General features: G+C 33.5%; 1 protein-coding gene across 1 annotated transcript in view; it reads left to right on the top strand.

The window, feature by feature from the left end:
- LOC137653637 (zinc finger protein ZIC 4-like) overlaps window positions 1-10,353 on the top strand; it is a 57,558-nt gene that overhangs the window by 39,992 nt on the left and 7,213 nt on the right. The window lies entirely within an intron of this gene.

Here is a 10,353-nt window from a genome sequence, read left to right as displayed (position 1 = left end):
AAAGATGTATGCGTTTTAATTTCGTATTTATTATTTCAGTTTTGCAAGGGATATTGCATGGAACTGTGTGTACATGTGCTTATATACGTGTGAGTTGAAAAATCGGTCATATTGCACTGCAAGGTGATTATATCACACATATATACACACATTTTATATATATATATATATCTCATTTTAAACCAATCGGCATTGGCCAAACCCCTGACATGCATTGACACGTCTGAGGCTTTTGTCCTGCAGTGTATGGCCAGATGTTTGCTCTTTATTATATAGGGGAGATTATTAGCACTATCGTCTGATTGATTGATTTGGAGTTTTCTCCCATCCTGGCACTATTATCTGAACTAAGTACATTTTTTTGATAAAGAACAATATGGTAATTCCAAGCAGAGAAATCTGACCTCAACTAACACTGAAATGGGTACTTTATTTGTCCTTTTAATTCTCATGAGAAGGTTCGAACCCTATTTATAATTTCGTAGTTACAATAATATGGGGATTCTGATCCGGTAGACTTTTTGAGATATTGGTTTATCTGTCACATGCTGCTGTATTCAACTCAAGGTGTCAGATGAAATTAACCTGTAGATATCAGTAGGAAAATCAGTGACAACAAACGTCTAAGATAATTGTTTGGATCACAACTCCTAAAATTGCCAATATTTTCCCCAAAGGAGAGCTGTTCCAAATAACACATTTAGGTTATTAAATCACCACATTCCTTTGATAAAGTTAAGTGACCAAGATAGTTGTAAATATATTAAAATTCCTTCAAATGTGCTTGTTCATTAAACAGGATCTTGATAGTCAGCGTCTATTATTACATTCAATATTTCGAATAATGAATTTAGCAACATTTTTTTTCAAATTACAAAATAAATTATTACCTCAATTTCTATACTTAAAATGAAAGAAACTACTTAATAAAATGCATAATATATCATATCAAAAACATTAATATAATTATCGTCAGGTGAAACCGACTTTAAGCCAGAGGTAGTAAAAAAACTGGTGAAATAAATTGGTGATAATTAAAGCTTTATTTATACTTACATCTCATGATTCTGCAGCTTCATGGGAGAGAATGAAATACTGCATATATAAATTAACCATACCGCTTGTTTTGCTATTAAAGGATTTAATTACCATTTACATTTAATATGAAAAAAACTATATATAAACGTTAAATTCATAAAGTGTTTATGACTGCATAAAATCTCCAAGTAATATTTATTTTTTTGTCGATCTCTAAAAAAAATGCTCGCATGACTAATGATACTCATGAGCCCCTGGGCTTATAGCATTCTGCTTTTCCAAATATGGTTGTATCTTAGCAATTATAATAATAATAATAATAATAATAATAATAATATTTCGTCTTCATATAGCAAAAGAATATAATCATCTAGATATATTTTGACTTCTATTAAGTAGTAATATGTGAATGGGGAATTCTTTTCTTTACGAAATTCTTAGCAATATCAGGAACCTTGTCTTTTAAGAACGTCTAAAAATAGTAAGGTTAAGATCGAGGAGTCATTGAAAATTATTAACCAACAATAAGAAATAATTAATAAATACAGTAACAGTAAAGTGAGAGACGAACTCTTGCTATGGTTTAAAATCCACTCGTGAATGGCAGAGGCAAGGCACAGTGACAATGCCCTTGCTGGCAAGACAATCGAGGAGACTGACCATATATACATATGATCAGCGACCAAGTCTCCTCTATTCAAGCTTAGGACCAAGGGTGGGCCCGGCAATGCCTGCTGATGACTCAGCAGGCAGACCTATAGGCTCCACCAAACCACCACCATCCCTAGCCCACAAGGTGGTGAGGTTGCATACACAACAAGAAACTATTGAACTTGAGGCTGAATCGAACACCAGCCCGGCAGATCACCAGGCAGGGTCGTCTCCAATAGGCGTTTAGTCGTCTGGGAAATCAACCCTTTCAAGAATTAGCTAAGCAGAAAGACCGAAGAAAAGAGCCGAAACGAAGCCCATTCTGACCGAAGAGGTCGAAGCTACGAGGAGGAGAAGAGGTCCCTGTGACCAACCCCAGCTCTCTATTACCTGAAACCTCATTATGATTCATCGGCTGATACTCACCTGACCGACAGCGCTTAACAACGTCTTAATTAATTTACCTGCTTTTAGACAACTCCTGTGATTAGGCAGTTCTGGGTGGTTCTATCTGATTGGGTCTCGGAAGGAAAGGACTCGCTCATTGGTCGGGCCACTTTTTTTTTTTAGTGACATCGCAAAGGTAATGGGAATGACAGGGGTATTATTATGTAGATGTGTTTACCTCGATTACGTATGGGGATCATAATGCTGAATGCAAATGACATGGACAATGTTGAATCCGCTGTAATTGCTGATGTGGGTAAGAATTTAGTGGTTTCAAATTACTTAAAAGGCCGATCAAAGCCAGAATTTAGTGGTTTCTAATTACTTAAAAGGTTGATCAAAGCCAGAATTTAGTGGTTTCTAATTACTTAAAAGGTTGATCAAAGCCAGAATTTAGTGGTTTCTAATTACTTAAAAGGTTGATCAAAACCAGAATTTAGTGGTTTCTAATTACTTAAAAGGCCGATCAAAGCCAGAATTTAGTAGTTTCTAATTACTTAAAAGGCCGATCAAAGCCAGTTTCATTGATCTTTTACAAATGCTTGCAAAAGAACTGATGATAAAATAAAAATTCTTGTCTCCTACATAAAAATTCTCCACATTTCAAAATATTTCTAGCTTTAAAAATTTCTCGATTTTGTACTAATGGGGTATAGACATATGTCATAAAAGATACATGAAAAAATTTACTATTGCTAATTGGCAGGGCTGTAATACTCGTGACGCTAGATAACAAAGATAACACTGTGAACACACTTGAACCAACATAATGCTATAAAATTTCAAGCTTCCGCAAAATATGATAACCTTATGACAGCAGGTAAAAAATAAAAAAAGAAAATTAATAAAACCAGTTAAAGTGAAGTTTAGACAGATGAGACTGACAATAATTATGCAAACCAATTAAGTTAGCCAAAGAATTGAAATGATAAATGTAAACAAATTAGCAGTAGGCTCCACTTTTATTGTCATAGTAATATTATCACGTAAGAGTTACGATTAACTTTTTCTTAGTATTATATTCAAAAACTTGCTAATACTTTACAGAAGGATTTGTGGGGTCATTATTCGAATTAATCAACCTTGAATTAGCCTATTTAGGCTAAATAATACATTTGAAATTTGACCATTTACAGATGGCATTTATTTTTCTTGTCAGAGAAACCCTAACCTCTGATGTGAACAACTGATTTAAGAAATATGAATATTATTAAGGACAAAACTAGGAATTAAAAATAACAAATCCCTTCTCTACCCGAAGAAAAATCTCTTGTCTCTTGGTAAGGGTAGAAGAGACTCTTTAGCTATGGTAAGCAGCTCTTCTAGGAGAAGGGCACTCCAAAATCAAACCATTGTTCTCTAGTCTTGGGTAGTGCCATAGCCTCTGTACCATGGCCTTCCACTGTCTTGGGTTAGAGTTCTCTTGCTTGAGGGTACACTCAGGCATACTATTTTATCTTTTTTTCCCCTCTTGCTTTGTTAAAGTTTTCATAGTTTATATAAGAGATATTTATTTTGATGTCGTTACTCTTATAATATTTTATTTTTCCTTGTTCCCTTTCCTCACTGGACTATTTTCCCTGTTGGAGCCTCTGGACTTATAGCATCCTGCTTTTCCAACTAGGGTTATAGCTTAATAATAATAATAATAATAATAATAATAATAATAATAATAATAATAATCTGCGCATAAATTTATTTTTCTGAGTTTGCATTTTGGAAATAGAAATCAGTTGTTAAATATTTCCATAAGTCATTACTACACCTTACAATACCAGAGCTTTACTGTTCTGTGTCTTCTTTAAATTGATTGCTTAACATTCACAGCGAAAACGTCATAATTATGTCTGTGACAGATAAAATGACTGCCGCCTGTCAGTGCTGCGGAGATAATCGAGTCTTTACAGCCAGGCGGTCTTCCTTTGAAGTAATTACTTTTATATAAGTAAAAAAAAAGTAAAAAAATGGATATAATCAGATGACTTTTCTCTCCTTTTATATATCTTGGAGTCATACTATTCCAGGTAAGAAGGAATACTAAACTTAGGTATTCGATAATTACGGTATTATTATTATTATTATTATTATTACTACTTGCTAAGTTACAACCCTGGTAGGAAAAGTAGGATGCTATAAGCCCAGGGGCTCCAAATGGGAAAATAGCCCAGTGAGGAAAAGAAACAAGGAAAAATAAAATTTTTAAGAAGATTAACAACATTAAAAATAAATATCTCATATAAACAATAAAAATTTTAACAAAACAAGAAGAGAAACAAGTACTTGAATATCACCGTCATTTTTAAGGAAAAGGTAAACTGAATAATAATAACCCAAAATGCACCCGGTAGTTAATAGACTTCATAGTTAGCTGACGGTAGACATTGTTACTCGGTAATTAAAGTCTAACTCTGCGCTTGATAAAATGGTGTGCAATCTATCAGTATCAAATAATGGCTTCTTGATGACAGATTGGTATTCGATTATTCTGTGCTCCTTAAATGGCAACATTGTAGTTGAGACTGGCAATGGTACGATGATGTATTACTACTACTACTACTAGTAGTAGTAGTAGTTAAGGTGCAACCCTAGTTGGAAAAGCAGGATGCTATAAGCCCAAGAGCTCCAACATGGAAAAATATTATTTAAAACAAATAGGTAAACCTTCGCAATTGATAAATACTGTCCTAAAATCCCTTTCGGTACTCTAGGTACAGCGCAGGTTTAGCGAGCTGTTGTTGCTGCTGCTGTTCGCGGAGTCGCAGCAGAAACAGCAGCAGCAAGAAGGGTAGTGGGGGTGACAGCGGCAGCAGGATCCCAGGACCACCCTACACACCCGCCAACCATCTTCATTAGCTACCATTCTCGGGGCCGCTCGGAACACCTGGCAAACCCCAGACCGCAATGCTTCGCGAAGTACTTTGCGAAATGCTTCGCGAAATTTACGTTCCTTAACAATATTCGTCTTTCCATTCGAAATACAGCGTTATAAAATTAAACTTCAATCTTAATATGAAGATACTATTAGTTATATATACGACATTCCTCTAATTGGAGCGATTTTCACTTCAACGCGAAACTTTTACTCCGTTAATATTTTACTCCTGCAAGTGAGATGGTTGGGTGGGATATCGTACGTCAGTACGTGCGCGCGCGCGTTTGTATAGCTGGCTAACTTCCCGTTATTTAATGTGATTATTTTCTAGCACGTAATCATTCTGCGTACGGTAGATTCTAGTATTATCACTTGTCTGCTCTCTCTCTCTCTCTCTCTCTCTCTCTCTCTCTCTCTCTCTCTCTCTCTCTCTCTCTCTCTCTATATTTGATCGGAGCCTTGCGATTGATTTTGCATCTGCTTATCTAAAAGCATCAATATTATCACTATTATCACTTGTCTCTCTCATTGTATCCATAACCTAATATGCTTATATTTAAAATAATCATTTTCTCTCTCTCTCTCTCTCTCTCTCTATTTGTTCGTAACTTAATATGCATATATATACATAAACATGTTTTGACTCTGAATTTGTTCATAACCTAAAATGCATATATTTATAATAAATATATTTTTGACTCTCTCTCTCTCTCCTCTCTCTCTCTCTCTCTCTCTCTCTCTCTCTCTCTCTCTCTCTCTCTCTCTCTCTCTCTGAATTTGTTCATAACTTAATATGCATATATTTATAATAAACATTTTAACTCTCTCTCTCTCTCTCTCTCTCTCTCTCTCTCTCTCTCTCTCTCTCTCTCTCTCTCTCTCTCTCTCTCTCTCTCTCTCCCCTATTTTTCATTTGATCGGAACCTTGCCATTTTTTTTTTTTGCATCCGCTTATCTAACATCACTCAATAACTATTCCCATGTCCTCATATCTATGCACATATCATTCTACAAAAAGTTACGAGATAACCATGGCAAGTGTTCTCAAAAGCAGCCAACCATAAGTTACGTCACTTGATATCGGTACTGTACATTTGAATCTACGAAAAGGGAAAACCATTATCCCTTTTATCTCTTATCGCTCTATTATAAATCAAATAATTGTATAGGTCGCGTTAGTATGGGGGATGAATTATTCATTAAACAGCTGAGGTACACCATAAATAGAATGAAATAACACCTATATATAAAAGTATAAATATATGATATACATATATTAATATAATATATGCATATAATTGGATACATTCTACATATTTTTTCCTGTACATTAGCCACGTTTGATATACTTTTCAAAATGATTGGTAATGGGATTTAATAGTATTTCTTTGTTAATTTTAAATTAAGGGTATTTTTATGATACATTCATACATAACATACATACATGCATACATACATACATGTATGTTGTAATAAATTTCCTGAACCCTTTAAATCACATATTTTATTAGTCTATTCGTACATACAGTTGTTATCTATTTAACCTATTTTGACCTGTCTTAATTTAGATAACTTATTTGTTACTTATAGTAAAACCAAGAGCCTTATAACATGAAAACTTTACTTGTGGTCAAATCTTAGTTAAGAAGATTTCAGACTATCATAATCTGTTTACTGCAATTAGATATGAAAAAGATAAATTGAATCATTGGCTTTTCATCCTTACTTTCTTCGTTATAGATAAAAAAAAAATCTTAGTCATCTGTCCCATCGAATGAAAATATAGCTCCACTTCATTATCATATCTATCTATCTATCTATATATATATCATATATATATATATATATATATATATATATATATATATATATATATATATATATATATATATATATATATACACATATATCAGTCCACTGCAGAAATAAGGCCTCAGAAATGTCCATTTACGTCTGTTTATGATCTATGCCAGTTTATACCCGCAAACTTTCTCAATTCATCAATCCACCGTCTTCTCATCTGTAGAGACCCAGTGTTATTCTCATCATTATTCTTTCCATAACCCATTAAGTTGTGTCTAGCTTATGTTCTAAGGCTTTAGAAAGGCTCCAAGTTTCTGATGCATAAGTTAATACTGGTAAGAGCATCTGATTTAATACTTTTTAGAGATAGTGGCATTTTACAATTTCATAATGTCGTTTTGTTTAATAAAAGTTCTTCATCCTATGCTTATACTTCTATTAATTTGGGTCCCATGGTCTATTGAAACAATCTCTATAGGTTCGTCCAATTTGATGGTCTGCATTTTCATTGAACATCTTCGTTTTACTCATATTCATTTCCAGTCCTACATCTCTCTCTCACTCTCTCTCTCTCTCTCTCTCTCTCTCTCTCTCTCTCTCTCTCTCTCCTAAAATTATCTATCATCTGTTGCAATTCCTCTCATGAGTCAATAATAAACCCTAGAAAAGACAGGTGTCATCTCTCTTTCAACCGCCCCCCCCCCTCAAAAAAAAAAAAAAAAAAAAAAAAAAAAAAAAAAAAAAAAAATTTGCACCAAGTATCATAACAAAGGCGACGGGGAAGAACACCTTCCCAATGATTCTAATCGACGTCCAAAACAAGCAGTTTAAAACAGATTATCATTGGAGTCGTTAACATCACGGCGATGCATTAGGCGAAGCGAGAAATCTCAGCGGTTGGTCCGTATTTCCCTTTCAGTGAGAGAGAGAGAGAGAGAGAGAGAGAGAGAGAGAGAGAGAGAGAGAGAGAGAAAGAGAGAGAGAGTAGGGGGAGGAAAGGACTTCTAAGAAAGTCCATACATTTTGCTTTGCTTTTCGTAGTAATTTTGTGCCATGTCTCTTTGTTTATAGCATAATTAACTATTCTAGAATGGATGAAGGGTGTGGAATTATTGCGAATATGATTATTCAGGGCGCGCGTGCACACACACACACACACATATGCGTGTGTAATAATAATAATTATAATACTACTACTACTACTATTACTACTACTACTACTACTAATAATAATAATAAAGTATACCTATATGTTCTAGACATATTCTAGTTTTTGCAATTTACAGATTATTCTCCTTGTTTATCTTTCGTTTCATACGATCCATAAGTAAATAACTATATAAAAGTTTTTAAATTATTATACGAAAATTTTAGAAGCCTACTTTACAAATGTCTGCGAGACGTATACAAAGCCATTTGAAGAAGAAAAAAATGAGCACTAATAAACGTATTCATAATACAATTTATTTTCTTTTTCTCTCACTGCTAAATAAATAGCATTGCTAATATACTTAAAATCAATCTTTAACCCATAAAAATATCAAAGGAATGAACTAACTATTGCATGACTTAAAAGGGAAGATGTTTATATAAATGAGAAATAAATACTGCCAAGTGAATAATGAGAGAGAGAGAGAGAGAGAGAGAGAGAGAGAGAGAGAGAGAGAGAGAGAGAGAGAGAGAGACGGCTGGTCTACCTTTGGGACCTAAACATGCCGTTTTCAACCCCACCTTTAACCACCCGCTGGGCGCTCTGTTTTTCCTGGGTCCGGGAGGCTGAATGAGAGAGAGAGAGAGAGAGAGAGAGAGAGAGAGAGAGAGAGAGAGAGAGAACTCCCAATCTGAATAACTGTTTAAAAAACAAATTATTCATATTGTTATCCAAAGATTCGTTTTAATGGAAATAGAACGGTCAAATTACAATGTTGCACAATGTAAAATAAAATGGAAAATCGAAGTGAATGTGTATACTTCATTACTGTGTATGACGATTTCAAATATCTAGATGGAATTACTTAAATCGGTATTTCATGCTAGAGGCTAATCATTATTATCATTATCATTAATGTTAATATTATCATCATTAATGTTATTATTATTATTATTATTATTATTATTATTATTATTATTACTACTACTACTACTACTACTATTAGCCAAGCTACAACCATAGTTGGAAAAGCAGGATGCTATAAGCTCATTGGCGCCAGAAGGGAAAAATAGTCCAGTGAGGAAAGGTTAGAAATGTGCCTTTATATCAAGTTTATCCAAAAACAGATACACTAACGCCAGAAAGATTAAATACTACATAATCATATTTCTCTCTTAATCATGTTTCTTTATATTTGTGTAATTATCTTTTTTTTAGTTCTACGCCTTTGTCCGTGTAATAATAATAATAATAATAATAATAATAATAATAATAATAATAATAATAATAATAATGGGAATACAAATTCCCATTAATGTTTTCATTAAGTCTTTGGAGATACTGAATATCAAATATAGATATTTATATAAACAGCAATGGGAAATGGTTTTCAAATCTATGCATAGTATTGGAAACTATTTATACAATAGTAATAATTAATAATTAACGAGCGACCAAATATTGAATTATTTTTAACTAATGGAACTTGCTTAATTGACCACGAGAAAAGAATAAGAATGATAAAAGAAAAAGAAAGATAAAAATCAAATAATTCTAATGTCATTTATCTCAAATCAAAACAATTTTATTTTACGCATATGATGGACAAGTTTTGTTGGACGTAGATATATAACCAAACACAGCTCATTTACAATGGTGGTATTGACTAACGAAGCAATATTAAGCTAACCTTTGTTTACTACACATTTACCTGCATGACAATTCTCAGCAGTATAATGTATTCCACGTTATAACAATCTGGAAATGCACCCTCTATCTCTGCAATATGCGACCGAGAACATCGTCACACAGACATACATACACGCTATTTTTTCCTGTTGGAGCCCTTGGCCTTATAACATCTTGCTTTTCTAACTAGGGTTGTGGCTTAGCTAGTAATAGCAATAACAATTAAGATATAATAATAATAATAATAATAATAATAATAATAATAATAATAATAATAATAATAATAATAATAATAATAAGGAACTAAGCTTGCTCTTTATTGTTTAACTTCGTTTTACCCAGGAACATGATTATGAACACAGATGTTTGAAACTTCGTTATTTGTTGGTGATGAAAATAAATTTAAGAATGTTTGGCGTTGTCGTAATTCTCCAGTTCCTTATTAAACTGAGGTTCCCTTCCACCCGCTCAGTATCGGACAATAATAATAATAATAGTAATAATAATAACAATAATAATAATAATAATAGACATTCACCACACATCCGACACCATCTTGTACTGGCAGTTCAGCCAACATCTCAATTTACAAAAAAAAAACCACCCAGGATTACCCGTAGTTGCTCACCTACACCCTTTGATACGCCACACAGAGCGCATCCTGTAACGCATGCAATTAAGCGCACGGTCCAGCGAATTCTCG

This window comes from Palaemon carinicauda, chromosome 14 (genome assembly GCF_036898095.1).
Source record: "Palaemon carinicauda isolate YSFRI2023 chromosome 14, ASM3689809v2, whole genome shotgun sequence".
NCBI lineage: Eukaryota > Metazoa > Arthropoda > Malacostraca > Decapoda > Palaemonidae > Palaemon > Palaemon carinicauda.
Note: the sequence above shows the minus strand (reverse complement) of the source record. Positions and strands in the feature narration are given on the sequence as shown.